Below are 21,048 nucleotides of genomic sequence, written 5' to 3'. Positions count from 1 at the left end.
TAGATTATTACATCTCCATTGAATATACAAAGACTCACCCTTTAAAAGGAATAGCAGAACCCGAAGTTAATTCCATGAAACTAATCTCATCTATGCTCTATGTCTGACACTGTAGATGATTTTACTATTCCTTATCCCTATATATCTTTTAAATAAGAATAACTTTATCTGAGTCTGGACTAAATTAATTAATAGTTTTAGAGACTGCCTTTTTTCTCTTCTACAAAAACACAATGTAATTCTGATTGTGGGTTTAAAGAAGTAAGTTCTAATAATTAAAACAAACAAACAAATAAAAAAAACCCTCTGCACTTTGAATACGGTCTCTTTATTGCTTGACACAGGAATTTTGTCATGGTGGGCTGAGCCTTGGGCCTTGAGAAAAGAAGAATTCCATTTGAAAATAGAGCACTGAATTTAAAATATCCCTGAGGATATTCATTTCTTCTTTATTGTTATTGTTAAGGCAAGAGGGGAATTTACTCTTACATGCATCTACTATAAATCACTATTAAACAGTTGAATCAGCTTCTCCTTACTTCTGAATTTCTTCAGGCAAAAAAAAAAAAAAAAAATTCATTTGATTAGTTTCATTTATTTTCCAGTGCGGTCACTGTGATGAAGCAAGGACTCCTCAGACAGTCACCCTCCAGTCATTCTCCAAATGCCACTCACTGTAGGTTATTTTCCGTTGCCACCAAGTATCAAAAAAGAACATATGCATAGAAGAAGGGGTAGGGATAGATGGTGAAAGAGCTAGTTCTCTTCCAAAAGGTACACTCACTCTCTCCCGAGCATGTTCCCGTGATATGTCACAAGATGGCCAACCATCCACTCACCAGAGCCACAGCAGAGCACAGAAGAAAGAAGGCCTGCTGTGGCCCTGGAAGCCGTACTCTGCTTTGAGGCCCGTTCCACCATCACCTTTATTATCCTGGGCAAGTCATTTAACTCCTCTGAGTCTCAGTCGCTTCACATGTAAATTGAAGAGAATAGTCTCTGCCCATCAGATCTCAAGAAATTTTGGCAGGATTCAAGTGAGCTAATGCACATGCTGCATGCCTCAAAATTGCTAACCCCAAAATACTGTTTTCCTGGTTTCCGCGGTTTGGTCTAGAAATTCCAAATTGAAGTATTAATCAATCTCCCAGTCACCTGCCATCAATATTCTGAACTCTGCTATTTAAAGGATGATTCCAGACCTAACCAATCAATGTCTCTCTTTCTCCTACTCTGTCTTACACACACACACACACACACACACACACACACATTTCCCTGAAGAGAAAAAAAATAAAAGAGTACTTTTTTCTGACCTGAAGGACATTATCTTCAGCTTCAGACCACACTTATTTGTTCTCTGGTCTCCTGAACCACCATCTCACTTGCTAGATTCAGACTTCATCTGTTGAAATTTCCGTCTTGTGAATCTCAGCCCTCTGAGCTCAATCTCTTTCTGGTCTTTGAGGTTCTCCATGCATCCTTCAAAAGCCCCTGTCTTTGAAATCTGACTCCTCTCCTAGAGGGAGAGGTTCTGTTCCTATGGAGAGGTCTGCTCTGTCCCCTTTTCTCACAGAGACCTATTTCTTCTCAGAGGACATTAGCTAGAATATTAGCACATCTGCATCTAATTAAAATTCCATTTTTCTCTGCCTTGAGTTTCCTGAACACACCCAGCTACCACAGTGATTTTTAGAGAGTTTGCTCCCATCTTCTGTCCAGTAAGGCAGCCCTTCAGATTGCTCATTGTCAAGACTTTAAGACTGCCAAATCTTAAAATCAGGAGGGGTTGTGGTCTCCTCAGAAATTGTTCTGGTTTTTGTCTCATGAACACATGAATTGTGCATTTGATGAGCTTTTCCTATTCATTTTAGTGGGAAGGAAACTTAGACCAAATTTTCTCTCAACCCCCCCATGTTATGAACTGAATTGTGTTCCCCCCAAATTCATATGTTGAAGCCTAGATCCCAGTACTTCAGAATGTGACTGTGTTTAAAGATATGGCTTCTAAACAGATAATTAAATTAGAATAAAGCCATTAAGGTTGGCCTTAATCCAATCTGACTGGTGTCTTTACAAGAGGTGACCACGATGTATAGAGAGACACCAGAGATAACACCTGCCCAGAGGAAAGACCATGTAATGGGGCAGCACGAGGATGCAATCTGCAAAGCACAGAGTGGCCTCAAAGGCAACCAACCTTGCTGGTCTGGTATCTGGATCATATACTTCCAGCCTCTAGAACTGTTAAGAGAATACATTTCTGTTGTCCAAGCCGCCCAGTGTGTGGTATTTTGTGATAGCAGTTCTAGCAAATGAATACAAATCGTGGCTCCAAGAAGTGGGGTGTATGAAACACTAAAAAATGTGGAAGTGGCTTTGGAACTGGATAATGTGCCGGAGTTGGAAGAGTTTTAAAATACATGTTAAAAAAGCCAAGATCCCCTTGAAGAGGTTATTACCAGGTATACAGGCATTAAAGGTGATTGTGGTGATTGTGCTGAGGTCTCAGATGGACATGAGGAACAGGTCACTGGGCAACAGAGGAAAAGTGATTCATGTTATAAAGTGGCAGAGAACTTAGCTGAATTGTTCTCTTGTATTGTGGAAGGTAGGATTTGTGAGTGATGAACCTGAATCTGTAGCTGAGGAGATTTCTATGCAAGGGATTGAAAGTATGGCCTGGGTCCTCCTTACTACATACAGCAAAATGTAAAAGGAGAGAGATGGATTGAAGGAATTGTTAAACAAAGAGGGACCAGAACTTGAAGATTTGGAAAACTCGCCTTTCCATATTGGAAAAAGGAAAAGTGTGAGGGTGTTAATAGATTCCATAAAGAGACTAGGGGCCCACTCATGGATACGATCAACCACCAGCTGCCAGGAAGAGGGATAGGATACACCACTAGAAACACTGTCAGCTTGTACTCAAGACAGCAGAGATGGTGCCAAATGAAGGAAGGTTATTGGACTTGAACTGTAGCAACAGGTATCCCTTAGGCTGGCCTGCCCTGAAAGCTTACCAGCCTTCATAGTCATGTTAGCCACTTCCTTAAAATGAATAAATGATAGATATGTGTACATCCTATCAGTTCTATCTCTTTTCAGAACCTTGACTACTACATCCCACCCTTAGCAAGTTTAGCGATCTATATGGATCATATTTTTATGGGCTGTTACACAAATTCGATCCCAAGATAGTTGCAGAATAATGTAAAAGTACCCCCTCTGAACGGCTAGTGCTGTTTGTTCATAATAAACCAGCCTTCAGGGTTCCGAAAAAACCATCATCAAGGCATTTAGCATGAAAAAGATACCCTTTTTACAAAAAAAATATTGGCTCACATAAACGTTCTGGTAATTTACTCTTGGTAAAAAGGGGCAGGTTTGCTACTGTTATAAACTTGGAAATAATTTTGTCTGAAACCAGATGTGATTTTTAAATGGGGCAATGGGACAGGGCAGCCACACCCAACTAGGTTTCAAGAAGGGGCTGTGCTTTCTTTTCCCAATATTTCTGTAGAATTTTCAACTCCATTGTATGTGATAATTTCTACCTGACTGTACTCTATTAAACCATGTTCTTTTCTTGCTTCCAGCTGTGGTAATGGGAAATAAACAAGGCTGATATTTACAACTCCATTTTCTTACTTACTGAAATATTCTGTGATTTTGTTCCCTGATTGGATTCATGCAATTACTGGTTTGCTATTTTCCAAGCCATTGAGCTCAGGTTGCAACTAGATCAGAATTCAACAGCCAGGGTTGCTCACTGGAACCATACCTTCCTGTGGTATATAATTCCCACATTATCATCACTGATTTCCAATAGCAAAGGGCAACCTAATTTTTAGGTTTCAGGGCTCACTTATATATATATTATTATACCAAATATGGAAGATCTATTTGAAAAATAACTACAAGAAAACAAGAGGATACTTGTTCATGTATGTGCCACCCAAATTGCCCTTTAGGATGTTTTTCTTCTTCCAAAAATGGAAAACTATATGAATCTCCACATATTTCATTCTGAGGCTTTGGTATGATAATTTTAGGCAAAAGAATCATTTGGTACTAATGTGGAGTTTTAATATACACCTACATCATCCTATGATATGCAGAAAACTTTATTAAGTGCCAGAGACAAGATGACGTTACAATATTTGCCAAGATGGTTTTCATCAAATGTGTAGTAAAAAGGTGCAATTCTTCAAATTTGCCATTTACTTTGGTGTTGAGATGTTTTGGGAGATATCCAGGTGGCAGGAATTGTGAGATGTGTGTGTTTGTGTGTGTGCATTCACAAAAGTTTTGAGATCACTAAAAGAGTTAATATTGCTGAAATATATATTTATCTCTTCTCTGCCAGCAGGTTCACTGTTTATAATCTGGAAAAAATAAAATTAGAGGCTAAGTTACAAATAGAAATAAAGCTGAGTTGTGATCTCTACTACTCACACAGAATTGTCAAATCTTGTTGTTTGGTGTACTAGACACTGAAGAACATGGTGTACTTTTGTTGGTGTTACTCGGCTGGCTTTGTTCGAGAATTCTGAGAAACTGTCCAATATTCTTTGAAGTACTGAGTGGCATCAGTTCATCTCAAAGATCACTTGTGTCTAGTGGCAAAAGGTCCAGAAGTCAACGTCTGATATATGTAACTTTAAACTTGCAAAAGAAGTGAATTGTATTCATTCTCAGGCTCACCTTGGGGTATATAAATGCTCTTATACCCTCTTGAATCAGTATGATCTTTATAATGTCTTCAGTGACTAGACTGAGAAAAACAGCAAAAATGCTACAGAAAACATTTAATACCCACCTCTTCCCTTTATTTGGTGTGCTATAGTATATTCTCCAAAGTGCATTTAACATAATATCAAAAGTTATCTGATACATTTATAAACTTCAACCTCTTTTTAGAGCTTCCATGACAGGAGTTCTTCTTAGATTTTTCTGAGCCCCAGCTCTATTTCCACACATCCCACACTTAAAATTTAAAGTCATTACTTTCCACAAAGTTCACGATTTAAAATATCTATTTTGTGTTCTTTAGTAAAAAGATCACCGTCAACGATGGTTTTGTCATTTACACACATTAAAGTCTCCTAAAAATCAGTATTTCCCCAAATGCAAGAAATTGAAAACCATAATTTCTGAGTTGGTGGCATTCCCTTCAACTCTCAGTTTTAAATTTTTTGCTCACTTTGCATTTTCAAAGCTTTTGGTTTAGTTGCCCAAAAAATGCATTGAAAAAATAAATCCTTTTTATAAATCCCTTTAGGCTCCATCATGAGTCCCTTGAAACAGAATCAAATTTCCTTAAGCATATTTTCTCCATTGTTATTGGGAGAAATGGGTAAAATAAGAAATTGGAGGGATAAATCAAAATAACTGAAGAGTTTTGTAAAACTATAAATTTTTAAGAATGCATTTCTAAAAATTTTGCAAATGTTGGTTCTTTACTTTCCAAATGTATGAAAAATAATAGATCTACTATATCCTTCGCATGCTTTCATAATTTGAAGGTGCTATTAACAATAGTGTTTTCTATGACTTTCTTTCACCTAGATTCTTTATTTTGTGCTCATTGTGGGATAATGGTGTATCATGAATGAAGACTTAGAATCTGGGACACCTGGGTGGCTCAGTGGTTGAGCATCTGCCTTGGTTCGGCTCAGGGTGTGATCATGGAGTCCTGGAATCGAGTCCCACATTGGGCTCCCTACAAGGAGCCTGCTTCTCCCTCTGCCTGTGTCTCTGCCATTCTCTTTCTTTGTGTTTCTCATGAATAAATGAATAAAATCTTTAAAAAAAAGACTTAGAATCTGCAATTACCATGTATACTGAAAAATTAGTTCTACATTGTGTTGTCTGACAAACAACTATACCAATAAACATCTCCCCAGGACAGGAACTGTGTTTCGTTCATAATTGTATTCCTATCCCTAACTTTCAGCCCAGGACCAGACAGGTAACAAAACATCAAGAGATATTGAATGAATCAGTCCCATTTTTATATATAACTGTGTATTAGATGTCCAAACCTAATTATTAACAGCTAACCTCTTACTTGAGTTACATATATTTACCTTTTCCTCCAAGATTTTACACAGATTTCACATTTTCTTGATTTGGGATTAAATTCATAACTCAAAATCCTTAGAAAACATTATGGTTTTAAAGGAAGACTTCTCTCAGGCAATTTTTCCAAGTCTTTACAGTAACAGTCCTCATCCACATCACCAGACCTTTTATAAACCCTGACATGGCACTCTTCGGTGTCAATTTTCATGCTCCATCATGAGAACAAGATGGTGATTTTATATTAAAAGACTTTCTGTTAATTCATAACCTTTGAAAGCTACTGAGTACCAAATATAATGATATTATCACTAAAATGTTGCTTTTTTATCTAAAGTACATTTTATAATTACTCTGCACAGAATGAAAGATAAGCACTAAGATCAAGTCTTTTTTATTTTTTTCTTAAAACTCAGTAAAAAGTTAAGATGAGATCAACCAAACATTTCCCTCCAGAACAACTATAGCCAGACGCAAAGTGTGGCAGTCATGAGGGTCAAATTGTCAAAGAATAAAATATATTAAAACTAAGAATCATGAGGTAGAATTATGAAAAGCTCAAATAATTGTTTCAATAAGGAAAGGCATTTTGATATTAACAAACAAATAAAAATCCCATTGGGTAACAAAAGCTTTAAGGTGATTTTTTTTTTTTACTTTCATGTATTAGATTCCCTGAATAACAAAACTAATATCTTATTAATATGAAACCACTAATGCCATAATGAGTGTTATGAAGTATTAAAATCATTATCCACTGAGATAATGCCAGATAATCACTAAGCTGAGTGAATGCTTCAGCCTGAATTCAACAGCATGCTCAGTATATCCATTTGGGAAGATTGGTCCCAAGCGGTCAGGGCCTATTTTTATAACATGTTTTCATGACAAAACCCCAAATAAGCAGAAATAACCATCTTTATCTCTTAGAGAAATGATATGCAAAAAGCATGATCCACTCACAAGTGCTTCATAGTACTAGAAGGAAAATAAAATTCAGTTAGGTTGTTTGGTTGAAGATAATTGACAGATTTTTTTTTTCTCTTTGTTTTAGACCTGCAGCATGTAGACAATTTATTTTTTTTTTAAGATTTTATTTATTTATTCATGAGACACACAGAGAGAGAGGAAGAGAGGTAGAGACACAGGCAGAGGGAGAAGCAGGCTCCATGCAGGGAGCCTGACATGGGACTCGATCTCAGGTCTCCAGGATCAGACCGTGGGCTGAAGGCGGCACTAAACCGTGGAGTCACCTGGGCTGCCCTATGTAGACAATTTAAGGCACACTACCACCTTAATTCAGAAATTAGGTAACACAAATGCAAGCCCACAGAAATTCTGAGTATTCCACCCATGTAAAGCATAACTAATGCCTTTTATTATTACTAGAATCATTGGTATTTTTCAACAGATCTTAAAATTTCTCTTAAAATCAGTAGAAGAGTCATGTGAGAGCCAGGTCAGCCCTATCTTACTGGTGCCTCCATTTCTCCAGGCTCCACTTAGCCCTGAAATCCCAGACCCAGAAAGTCAGCAAGTAAGGGGCAACTATGACATTTGAAGTCAATAAATTTTGCCTATATAGAAATTTCAAAGGATATTAACTGCTCCCTGATACTGCCTTAAAAATAATTTATATATGTACAAAGGTATACATACATGTGTGTATATACACAATGTTAAAAATGGCTTCATTAAAGATGACTTAATGTTTCTACTCTTCTTACACAGCAGAAGTAATTAATACCGTGTTTTATATTTAAATATTTCTAAATGCTAATACATTTAAACTTTTCAAAGAGTATCATTATTAAAAAATTAAAAATCAACTTGTATTTTGACACCTTCTATGATGTGATGAAAATGTACGTGTTTCTCCCCATCTTTCATTCCAGAGCCCAAATATAAAACTGTGTGAGATCATAGCAAAAGAAGGACAGATTGAGTCAGTTATCTGGAAAAGTTCAGGCTGGAGTTGCCTCCCTCTTATTTCTCACAACTCTTTCCCTCCTTTATTTCATCTAGAAAAACTTGTTTTCATAACTATCATATATCCCTGAACCTCTCAAAAGATGTATATAGATAAATGTATAAATTCATTGGGTGTTTCCTGAGTTCTCTTCAAAGAAACCTTAAGTCAGATACTCTATACCAATTGGAAATTGGTGCTTCATTCTCACAATGAACTCACATGCGCTCACAATCACGTAAAACACCGTTGATCATAAAACGAATTCCAGAATTGTAAACAGCTGAGAGGTTTTTTTGCAGTCAAATGTGTTCTTTGCAACTGCTCAGAAATCAAAACTGAGGAGAAGGCTAAGCTCCTTGTTGAATACTTCCAAGTATTGGATTAACAGGTAAAATGAGAATCACACTTTCAATAACTGTTGAGCGTGTGGGAACACGTGGATACATCCTCAAGGCTTTGAGTGATGTAGGTTTTACCACTTCCTTTTACAGTGTGATCTCTTATTTTTGACATGAGAAAAATAACCCCTAACAAAAACCATTTGCTTTTAAGCAAATCCAGTCTATTTTCAGAGATTTGTGCTGGTCTCTAACCGATGTTAGACAATAACAACTTTGGTTAATTTCCTTTCCCTCCAAGGTTCTGCTGTAAAGCTCGCAAATTCTGGAGGCATTTGAGTGTATGGTGATGCTACATCTTTAGCTGCCAACCTAGATTTAACCCAACGCATATTTTGCACAAACTTGCTCCAAGTACATGGTTCCTGGCACCCATTATGTTGACATTTTTTTTCTTTCTTTTCCTTCCTCACTTCCTCTTCCCCTCCCTTCCTCTCCTTTCTCTCCTTCCTTTTCTTCTCTCTTTTATTTACTTTTTTACAGCCCTTAGTAAAAGGTTATTATCACTGTCTAGACATTTGTCCTAGTAGTCTACACTTTTCCAAACAAATGTTCTAGTAAGATACTGAGCCCAATAGTATTCATTTTGGCTTCTGCTTTCTGTACCTTCTGCCACTCAGCCCTTAGGTGAAAGATTTTAAATAAACATGTGTTTTTTATACTTTTTTTCTTTGTAGATAGAATTTGGGTTCATTGGAACCTATTAGATTTAAAATACAGTTGGTAGGAATATATGGATTTATTTTTCAGATTGAGTCCAGCTAACTAAAGGGCAGATGTTTCATTCAGGGAAGATAGGAAATGAGGAAACTGCACGAGGCCCTCGGGTAATGATGTAAGGCTAAACACAGGAGGTCATGCACTGGCACTTTTCAGTTGTTTCCATCACTTTGTGGATCGGTGGTTTCACTCACAGACTGTCTGAAAGTCAATCCCAACACATATCAAGAAGCGAGGGGGACTTTTGACTCTGTTGATGGGGTTTACTAAAGCTCAGAGTCACTTGTTCCCATCCTAGGATTTTCAGTGGCGCTTACCATGTAAAAGAAATGAGACTTACTAATAGTTAATATGTCCTCAATCACCCATCCCACCTGGGCTGCTGTGGTCGTAGAACCAGAGTACAATTCACTGAGCATTGTATTCTAGGTCTTTAAATAAGGGACCAGGCATTCAGTATTGTCTGCTAGCTCCAATTTAAAATATCTTATTCTATGTCTCCATACCACATTTGTGACAAACATTTCAAAACACACAAAAACTAGACACACTTCAGCTCTTTCAACTGAATAGTGCCATAACTTGAAGGAAGCCCTCTGCCTTGAGAAACAACTGTGGGGGTCTCACAGTCCACCATGGGACACGTAGGACCAGAAGGAATCAAGATTATATCCTGGTGAGGAGCATCATGAAGCCATCTTAGAATTGGAGGGCTTGGGTTCAAATCTCTACTTTTCCACTTACTATTATGTGAACTAGACCTTGTTACTTACCCTCTCAGACTTTGTTGATCTATTAATTGGAATACTTATTGCTGCCTTAAGGGGTTATTATGGGCATTGGATAGAAAAATGAAGAAAAAGTGTCCCTCACACAGTCAATGCAAGCCTATAGCTATAGTTTATTTGCTGGAATGAAAGAATTTCAAATTTGTGAAGAACTTAAAAGGCCTATTCGCCAAAGAATATGATAGTAGAACTTTTCAGATAGCTTTCGACAATCCCATTACAAAAATGGAGCCCATTTCCAACTCCCTCTCCACCCACTATCACCTGATTCAGGTTAAATACCACCTGATTCAGAGGAAATTAAACATTTTAACTCCATCTAGTACTCTTCTCTTTCTATGTTAATGCTGACAAATGCACCCACTTTTTAAAAACATATTTTAAGTGTTCAGTAGTAGTTAGCAGTCTCCAACAGAAATAATATTCTGCTTCTCTAGGGAGTTAAAATCCTCAATAACCTGATGATGCCCCCAACCTCACCACATAAAATCTTGTAACTAATCCCAACCTCAGGTAGTTACAGACATATTCTATCTAAAACTCTTTATGAATTCAGACCTACGCAGCTAGAAGTACCCACATTGAAATCTGGTCCACAGATGCCTCCCGTGCTGAAGCGAAGCCTTTACAGAGTATTTCAATAGCCAAAGGGCTACTGTCATGCTTGTTAGCGTCTTGCTCCAGTACACAGAAAAATTGATTCTTTTAGCAGGTCAAATTATTTTTGTATTTTTCTTTTTTCATGCCCAGTAACTCCATTCTTTTACCTGGTCAGTTCCTTTAAGAAAGATTCAGTTAGGGGAGCTGCATCTTATTATCTTCTGCCACTAATGCATGGTGCAAAGACAGTTTAATTCTTAAGGAGAGAATCATTTAAGTGTGACCTATTGTATTAGTCTGGATGCTTTTCATATTAAGCACTGGGAAGTTAAAGAGGTCTTTAATTTGTCTAAACCACATTGCTAATTTACATTGAACTTGAAGTGCCCACTGCTTTTCCAATCAGCTCAACTATTCCCAGATATTCTAAGGTGAATTTTAAATAATACAAAGCCTTTAGCTAATGTCTCTAAAAAAGGATACCTTTACTAATAAAATGGCTCATACAAAGATTGTCTATGGCTGAAATGACCCCCAAATTGTACACTGGTTGCTGGAGAAACATTCCAATTGAATGGAATTCTTAGCACTTAACTTCAGCACTGGTCTATGTTCATGCATTAACAGTTTTATTGAGGTCATCCAAATACACAATAGCAGTATAATCCCCCCACTACTGCCTAGAGAATACCGATCGGAGGCAATACTACAATCTCCTGCTAGAGAGATGTGTTATTATCAACTCTAAAGAGAAAACAATGAAACTCCCATAGATAAGGAGTGTTAGAGATGCAAATGATAGCAGATGTTGAATCCATCTGCCCAGGGCCATAATTGGCCGCTTGAAATGTAGAAAAAAAGGCATAATAAATATGTGATCTTAATGATAGTACGTGATAAATATTACATAATAAATCATAAATTGAACACTTACTATGAAAGAGGTTTTATCAATGTTACTATCTTATTGAATCCTCAACATGCCTAGGCAGTATATATTTGTTCCCATTGGAGAGTGAGTCTCAGAGACATTTCAGGTGCCCAAAGTTCCTAAGATAGGAAGCAGCAAAGCTGAGATTCAAGCCCATTTGACATCAATGTCCAGGCCCAGAACCACAATGTCAGACTGCCAGGCTCTGGGTGTGAGCTGTCTGGGATCTGTGTGGCAGTAACCCGGGCTTCTGTTTGCAAACAGTGACAGCAGTAGGCTAGATCAAAAGTGATACATGGCCCTAAGTCATATGTCTAATAACCACGATGAGGCTTCATCCAGCATGATCCTGAAACAATTTGTCAGGTATGTTTCTTAGAGAAGCAGCATCTTGTCGCATTGTGCAATTTTCCACAGTACACTTCTTTGATTTGGATCATCTTTTGTGACTGAGATTAACATGAAAAACATATTTAAAACAAATTTGTTTGGGGGAGTTTGTGAGCTTTTGGGTTTCTTTTTAAAGCTCCTGTGGGCCCAAAGCCCATATTTTTACCAGCTGCTCAAGTGTTGTATTATATTATCATTTAGTTTGTGTTCTGATACAGGTGGGGTGGATGGGATGAAATATTCACGAGGGACCCCAAAAGGTCTTCTGCTTCTAGTGATTCATTTGTGAAATCTTCTTATTAAAGGACACTTCTGTGAGACTTCAGTCAGAACAATTTGGAACCAAGATTTGATAGAAACACTTCCTTTTATCTTTTATTCTCCCCCCAAACTAAAGGTGGCCTATTTCTCTCCTCTCAGGTCTGTGCTTACCTGGTGAGGCTGAGAATTGGAAGAATTATTGCTATTGCTGTGATCCAAAAATAACAAAACAATTAAAGCAAGTGTATGGTTATTAAAAACTAATTAGAAAGCCAGAAGACAACCTTGTTGTGTTTTATTGTATTGTTACAGTTTTCACAAACTCTAAGGCTGGCAGCCCTGCAATGGGGCAGGGATGGTGTGGGGAGTGCTGCATCCTGATACTCAGATGTTTCTTGGGCCTTGTAAATACCATCTCTTGGCTTGTTTCTTTTAGGTGCCACCTCTATAGTTGATAGGCCAATAGACAGTTTTCCCTGAATGAGAAGCACAGTGAGTGTATTTCATAATTTTAGCATTTGAGATGATGACTAACACCCTGCATTATGGGCAAGTCATGCTCCTTTGGGCTTTTACATAGTGTTTTGTGGGATTCGCCCTAGGAGCTCTACAAATCTGTTTAGCTACCAGGCTCTATTCCAGGGACATCTGAGCTCTCACCATGTGACTGTGTTCATCTTATCCCTCCTATCTTACCTGAAACATTAAATCCTGAGGGAGCATTCCATAATTCCCCATTTGCTTTGGGGCCCAATTTTTCTCCATCAGAGAATGCTGTTTTCTTTTCCATAGAAACAACATAATTTCATAATCATTGTTTGTTCTTTTACTACTTATGGTCTTTTTTTTCTACTAGAAGGTAAGCTCTAAAGCTAGGACCATGTCCATCTTGTTCATGACCATTTACAAAGGGCCTGGGATATGGCAGGTGCTTAGTAAATATTTTCCCCCTCATTTGTTTTTTTTTATTTTTTTTTAAGATTTTATTTCTATTTATTCATGAGAGACCCAGAGAGAAGCAGAGACACAGGCAGAGGGAGAAGCAGGCTCCATACGAGAAGCCCAATGTGGAACTCGATCCCAGGACTCCAGGATCATGCCCTGCACCAAAGGCAGACACTCAATCGCTGAGCCACCCAAGCATCCCTTCTCCATCATTTAAGATGATCTATAATGATGCATTAAACTTCTACAGTCTTTCACATCTAGCTTTATATCCACTATGTCATGTGATTCTCACAATAGCACTATGAGGCAGGCTAGGCAAATATTATCTTATGAATAGTTTATGAATACAGAAACCAAGTAGAGTAATTGGGCTCCTGGTAGTCCTACCCTATGTAGTCTCCTCCCATCAAATAGTACTGACATGTACAACCACTGGGTTAATGCTGAAATGATGAGTATGACTTCCCAAGTGAGACCATTAAAGACATTAAGGCTTCTGTCTCACCTTCTTAGATCACTCACACTGGGGATAACCAACTGCCATGTTATGAGGACACTCAATCAGCCTGTAAATCATGTGAGAGAGACTGAGACTAACTACTAGCACCCCAAACCAACATATCAACCATGTAAGTGGAAGTAGACTCTCCAGTCCCAGTTAAACCTTGAGATGACTACAGTCCTGGCAAACATCTTGGTTACTACCTTGTAAGAAAGCCTGAGCCACAACCACCCAAATAAACTCCTGAATTCTTGACTTAGAGACACTGAGATAATACACGTTTATTGTTTTAGACTGCTAAGTTTTGGGGCAATTTGTTCTGCAACGATAAATAACTAATACTCCAAGACCCGGGAATGCCAAATCTTAATCTTCTTTCTCATCTTTCCCTTCTTTATCACTTACCTTAGTCCTTCTGCTTCTGCCAAAGAAACTTGGGGTGTATGTGTAGTAAATATAGATTGGAATACAATGTGTAATGTGTGCTCAGTATTATCCCAGTTTTCTTTCACTACTGCCTCGTGTAGGCAAATCATCACCATTCACATCATCTGGAAGAGAAGAAAACTAAAGGAAGCTACTCAAGAAACTAGGCAGCTTAATTCTGTCAAAGTGAGCTGTCTAAACTCTGTCAAGACTCCAGCAGCCTCCTGGGCCAAGCCAGTATCTCCCTGGGAATCCTCCAAAGCATTTCCAAATAAAATAGCTATAAACTTATTTAAAGGCATTACGAAGGTAAGAGATGTTGTAATAGTTGGGGGGATACAATTTTAATTTGCACTCTGGACTTTTATAGACAACTCATAATTTCATTGTGCTAATTCAAATATCATTTGAATATTTACATCTGAACAAAGAGTCTTATTTATTAATTAATGTATTTTACTAATTGAATTATAATTAATATTGAATCTAAATTTGCCTTATAATAGGCAAGATAATCTATCATTATGTATGTTTGAATACATACTGCCAGTTAAATGACCCCACCAATTAATCCTTCATCCTGCTCTCCAACATGCAGAGAACAATCCTTAAAAGTAAAGCCCCTTCACATCACTTGATCTTCCACCTTTCCTGCTCTCCATGCCCCTCTTCCTGCATGAATTCCTTGGTGACAGCCCCTCCAGTGGTTACATGGACCCAGCTTGTACTCGCTCACCTGAAAGAGAAGAAGGCCAAATTGTGTGGGCTTATGAAGAATTGGTCCAGAGTGATTCACCAGTGGTGATGGCTAAGAAGCATAAAATTTTTTCCACCTGTTTCTCTCTCCATCACAGCCATACTTGACACTGATGAGAGATGAATTAAATCAAATGCATGAATTTATTCTTTACAAGGTCATGCTCATTCTGTCCTAGTAGAATGGATTCTCCCAGGTGAGTATGAGTGTGTATGTGTGTGTGTCAGTGTCTGTGTTGACAGCCAGGGTGCCTAAAGGGCCTGGTTGCCATGTCTAACTTCACTGGGATCATTGCCATCTCACCCCCACTCCCATGAACTCCAGATGCCTTTTGTCTACACTCCAGGGAGATGCAGTGGCTGTGAGAAAAATCCCAACTCCACCACTGATAAGCCATGTGATCTGAAGCACATTAATTTCTCTGAACCTCAATTTCTCATCTATGGGAATTTTATCCTGCCTACCTCACAGGTTCTTGGTGGGGGGGACTACATATGATTATTTATATGACAGAATTTTTTAAATGAGAAGTAAATAGAAGAAATATTTTGCAGCAGTTGAGTGTCTCAAAGAAGATCTTAGCAAGAAGTATTCATAAATAAATAGCAGGCTATACTGCAATAATCATTATTTTCCTAACATACACCAAGTATGACTCTTTAGAACTACCCATTAGTCTGTGAAAGAAACCTCAGGATAGATGATAGATCGGTAGAGATATTCAGTATCCAGTATCCTCAAGAGACGTGTAGCTTTCATTCTAGAAGGAGACATAGATAACTAAATACATAACTATATGTTACATAGTGAGAAGTGTTATGAACTTGACACTAAACAGTCACATAAATGTTTCCCAGCACACTGTGGTAGGTGCCATGGAGGAAAAGTGAAGAGGCCCTAAGAGAATAAAATGATGGTGGAGAGATTGATGTTATCTGTTAGGAGGGGATTGCAACCCTGAGAAAGGCTGGTCTCTCTAAAGGGGTGTTGGAGCTTGAAGAAGAGGATGGAGAGCAGCGTGGAAAAGCACTCCACACAAAGGGAGCAGCAGGTACAAAGTTTTCTTACCCTGAGCTATATTGAATGCCTCTGGCTGGCCTCAATTTCCTTCCTCCTTCTAGTCTAGGAGTGAAAATCAAAGGATTTTCATATCTGACAGGCTAGAGTTCTAGTCTCAGTTCCAATAGTTACTACATGTATGGAGCAAGTTACTGAAACTGTTTGCTCTGGCTTTCTAATATGCGACATGGGGATAATAACTTGTATCTCACAAGGCTGTTTCAAGAACTGAATGAGTAATGAACATAACAAGCCCAGTGACTATCTGGCTTTATATTTTAGTAAGTACTCAAAGAATGATAGGTATTCGTTATTATAATACTATTATTATCATAAAAAGAGTGAGGGGCTGAATAAGATTATACTTAATTTTTCTTCCAGCTATAGGATTTGATGGACTGCCTAGCTATAGGCATTTGCATGGTTTCTGTTGGGAAGGTGTTACTTATAGTGTGAAGGCAAAATGAAGTATGGAATCTATCAGGAATATAGGTGTAAGCATAGGCAACTTCTCTCTCAAATTCTAAATTTGATGCATTTGGAAATAAAAGCATTTAGGGGGGAAAAAAAGCACGAAAAGACATTCAGGGAAAATAAGAGTGCTACTATGATATGAAAATCCAAAACACTTAGTAAAACAAATACAACCAGGTTATTCTCAAGGGAAGAAAGTAGGTCGAAGATTTTTTGCTTGTGTACAGTTCAAACTAAACCAGGTGCTTTTAAAATTTTCTCATTACTTAACAAAAATAAAGCAACCTCAATACATTATGGCTTTTTTGAATTTAGGTACTATAATGAATCAGTAATTTAGATGTGTTTCAAGGATACAATTGGAAATAACTGCTTCTTGATGCCACACTTATACAAAATAGAAAAATGGAGGATTAGAGCTAGAAGGGTCTTCAGAGACCATGTGATGTCATCCCAGGTCTAGGATGAGGAAATTAAGATTGAAAATGTAAAGGTACTTACCTCAAGCCAGAGACCAGATCAAAATGCAATTTTTAACTGTTTTTGCTTCCCAAAAAGCCCCCAGGTGAGGTGAGGTCTTCAACTGTGATACATCATAAAATTAAGTCCTAGATGACTACAATTAGAGAAAGAACAAGCTAAAGGCCACAGTTAAGAAATATCTTTGGCACACCATAGTAGGAATGATTAAAAACAATTTCAATCACAATAAAAACAATTCCAGTTTAATCTAAGCTGTCTATCGTGTGAATTCCCCTATGAGATTGTCTAGAGGAGGAGTGAAAGGGTTAAGTCTGTGAAGCCCTTCATTTTTCAGCCACTAGCTGTGGTGTCCTGGGTAATTACTGGGGCTTACCTGAGACCACACCTTAGATAAACCTGTAATGCTGGAGTTTTCTGCAAACATTTTCTTCCCTGCAAGCTGTGGCTTGTCTCTTTCATATATTTGTCCTATGTTTTCAACTTGATTTTCCAGTGGCTAGTTTATACTTGGTTGAGCCAACAAATCAAGGTCTGTTGATTTAGCTTCCTATCTTCTTGATGCTTACATGAGACAACCACACCAGCTATGTGGTGACGAATACAGTCAGGCCGGATGAATTATTTTCCTACTAGAGAAATAAAGTTAAAAAGAGAATGAGAGAGAGAAAGAGAGAGAGAGAGAGAGAGAGAGAACTGGTTCGGGTAAGGGTTATGGTTTCATTTCCCTCATTTTATTCATTGTTTTTTAAAATAATACAGGCTTTGCTTGCAACTGAAATTTCATCCTTATTTCACTGCTTAAATGAACATTTAATTTTTCTCATCTAAGGATATTCTCTTTTGTACACAGAGCCCAGTACAAGAACATAGTCTAAGTGCAAAGTAGGTATTTAGTGTGGCAAAGGAAAGCATGTCCTTGAGGAGCCAGTCCTCCATCATGGTGCCTTATGGAAAGTGCAATGACAGTACGGGAACCATTTTTAGGTCATATCTGCCTATAAAGAGTACAAAGCAAAGTGGTTTGTGTTTTAAGTTTTAGTGGTTCCCAACTACAAGGTACTTCTCCAAACTGCATATCCCTTTGAGAAAAAAAGGCTCATGACTTCTAGGTCAATGGGGGCATACCTTTTTTCCTTTGTAAAAAAGAATGGTATTTCCTTCTCTCCATCTCCCTGAACCTCATCTCCACCACCACCATTGCCACGGCATAGGCGACAGTGCAGTGAAAAAAATCACAGACTAAGCACAAAATGCCATCACATCTTTTAGAGTTCTGTGGGGTTAACAAGAATAATAGTATTACTTTCTTCGTTTTGCGTAAGATAAAATATTAGGCCAAAGTTATAGGCATTTGAAATGATATGTTCAAAGTCCTGAATGAAGCTAGCCATGGTAGTGGGATTACACTGGGCTGACCGCTCTTCAGATGCCACCCACCCATTTATTGGGTAATCGCCAATGTCAATGTCACCCAACAGCATTTTTTGCATACACATTGGTGGAGTTACTTCAGCCAAGTGGTTTGATCATCATCTAGCTGAAGACAATATTAGGAAAATAGAAATTTTTATTAAGCTGGGATGGAAGCAAGAATGACTTTTGAGCTAGAAGGCTTGGGAGAGGGGAGCAAAAGAGAATGGAAAATGTGTTTATCAACTTTAATTTCAAAAATAATAAGTGTTAAGGTAACACGTACTATAATACAAAAATATGTAGTTTTTAACTACATATTTTAAGTGAATATCATCCCTCCCACTTCCAAGATTTCTTAGTATTAACAGGCTGATACATAGCTTTTTTTAAAGGCTACAAATATATATGTGTGTGTGTGTATATACATATATGTATATATATACACACATACAGAGAGAGAGAGAGAGAAATAGTGGAAATGGAGGAAGTCAGCATGGAGGAAAATGATTCAGGTTCAGAGAAAGGGGTGGGAGAGCTACCCCTCCCAAATTGCCCTTGAGCTGGCCTCAGCCCTGCCCAGGATGCTGAATTTTATGTTGGGAAGGCAACAATTTCAGTTCTTCTAGGTTAGCCGCATTGCCCCACCTGCTCTGCTATAAACTCATGAAACCCATACTCTCCATTTAAGCCCATTTTCTCCCTATCTAATCTCTGGTTTCCCTCACTCCCTATTCCCACCGCATTGCACACATTCACCTACTACTGCCCTACACCCCCCATGAAGACAGAAAACTAAAAGGCACAAGTGATAAACAAGATGGCTTTCTTGCTGCTATTCTCTTGGGGGGTGCGGGGGAAGGACCATTGGAGGCATCTGGCTTCCTAGGACCTTGGCACACAGGTTTGGGATTTCAGGGTTTGCTGTTTCTGTATCCAAATAGCTATTTGCTGTTTGCTGTATCAAAATAGCTCCAAAAGTGGAATAGATGTCTGCCCACTTAATCTGTAGGCCAAAATGCCTTGTGGGACCTAGTGCTTTGACATTTTTGTCATGTCCTAAACGTCAGCTTGAGGTTGTTGGTCATTGGATTGAGTTCATTTTTGGAAAAGTAAGTGGCACTCTCTGGGTTATGGGCTGGTTTCAGGCTGGACAGCCTTAATTCTTGCCTCTGCTCCTCTACACACACACACACACACACACACACACACACACACACACATGCTTGAACAATTTGCCTCCCCAGTGAAGCTTGTACATACAAATCCAGCCAGAGCAAGATCTGCCCTCTGGTACAACACCATTTCAGAGGTCAGCCTATCTGCCAAGTCTTGGGCAACCTACTGGAAGCCATAGTTCTCACATAGCAGGTTGGTCAAGGATAGTGTCAGAGCAATGACGTAAGTTGTGAAATGATGACAATATCCTGGAAAAAATGGAGTGTACAGAGTGTATCCTTAAGCTTGGGGGAAAGCTGCCAACTAAAACTGATGTTGACCTTTTAGGGACCCAAATGATGGCATGCCCCCAGAACTTTATCCTTCTGTGAGTTAAACTTCCACTGTTCTTACTGACATATAGCGGTACAACAGAAGGGCAAGTCAATGCCTTTTGAGAAGTGCTGTGCTGGAATTGTCTCTCCAGAGTGAATCTGAGTAGAAAGAAAGGAGATCTTTCCATAGTTACCCAAGAAGTTCCAGAGTACATTATGCGTCACATACATACTGGAGCACAGCAGAAAGCTAAGTCAGCAATGGTCGACTTGGTCTTCTACTTTCTCTCTCTCTCTCTCTCTCTCTCTTTCTGTTTTGAATGAAATCTGGAGGTTCTTCATTTTTTTTTTTTTTAAAAAAAGGGCTTTATTTATTTATTTTTGAAAGAGAGAGTGCATGCATGAGCCAGGGTTTGGGCAGAGGGAGGGGGAGAAGTAAGCTCCCTGATGAGCAGGGGGGCCCAACTCCGGGTTCTACCTAGAACCGTGGGATCATGACCTGAGCCAAAGCAGATGCTTAACCGACTAAGCCACCCAGGTCCCCGTGGAGGTTTTTCTTAACAGTATTATAACTGCTTTATTTATGTATGCTTCATGTGTGCCAGACTCCGTGCCGGCATTTTATTGACTTTATCTCCTTTATTTCTATCAGCCTGATTGAAAAATAGTTCATAATTTGTTCATGAAGTTGAGGAAAGGTTCATGAGACCCTGGCTTCACAAATCTGGGTTAATATTTTGCAAGAATTAAACCACTCTTCTTTTTTCTTAATTTTTTATTTTCATTGAAGCATAATTAACACAGTATTTTATTAGTCTCAGGTCTACAACCTAATTCAACACTTGCATACGCTCAGTGCTCATCACAACCAGCATAGTCACCATCTGTCATCAAACAGTGTCAATACAATATTATTGACTATATTTCTTGTGTTGTATGTTTCATCCCTGTATGGGTTTTTTTTGGTTGTTTGTTTGTTTGTTTGTTTTTTAGCATTACACTTCCTTTTCATAATTTACTAGAACTGGGCAAAAAGTATAACAAATTTATACAACTTAGTAATTGTACAAACCATTAATTTAGCAAGACGATATTGGTTACAGTCACCAGAATGAAGACTCACACTGTTCACTGACACTTCCGTGAAAAGTTCAGATAAATAAGAAGTCACTGGCTCAAAGTCACAACAGAAGCAATTTATACTTTACATACAACAGCAAAGGTCAATCTTCCACAACAGTACTGCAGACACAACCACTCAGAGGCTCTCCACGCTGCCACGGCATTACTGGAATGTTCTTCAGAGTCCATCTTCTCTCTCCAAGACCAACACTTGAAGCATTAGATGTAAT

The 21,048-nt window shown here is 38.4% G+C and overlaps 1 long non-coding RNA gene across 6 annotated transcripts in view; it reads right to left on the bottom strand.

Annotated features, from left to right (window-relative positions):
• Positions 1 to 12,475: 12,475 nt before the first annotated feature.
• The window catches only part of LOC140622060 (uncharacterized), a 106,123-nt gene continuing 97,550 nt past the window's right edge, over positions 12,476 to 21,048 (bottom strand). For 5 of the 6 annotated variants that reach the window (XR_012021770.1, XR_012021767.1, XR_012021769.1 and 2 more), the window contains one exon: positions 20,579 to 21,028. This is a non-coding gene — a long non-coding RNA (uncharacterized lncRNA). Of the gene's footprint in view, positions 12,621 to 13,999; positions 14,146 to 14,756; positions 14,887 to 16,811; positions 17,423 to 20,578; positions 21,029 to 21,048 lie in introns of those variants that run through there. The other variant, XR_012021771.1, reaches the window with a different exon arrangement.

The sequence above is a fragment of the Canis lupus genome, chromosome 31, assembly GCF_048164855.1.
Source record: "Canis lupus baileyi chromosome 31, mCanLup2.hap1, whole genome shotgun sequence".
In the NCBI taxonomy this organism is placed as follows: domain Eukaryota; kingdom Metazoa; phylum Chordata; class Mammalia; order Carnivora; family Canidae; genus Canis; species Canis lupus.
Note: the sequence above shows the minus strand (reverse complement) of the source record. Positions and strands in the feature narration are given on the sequence as shown.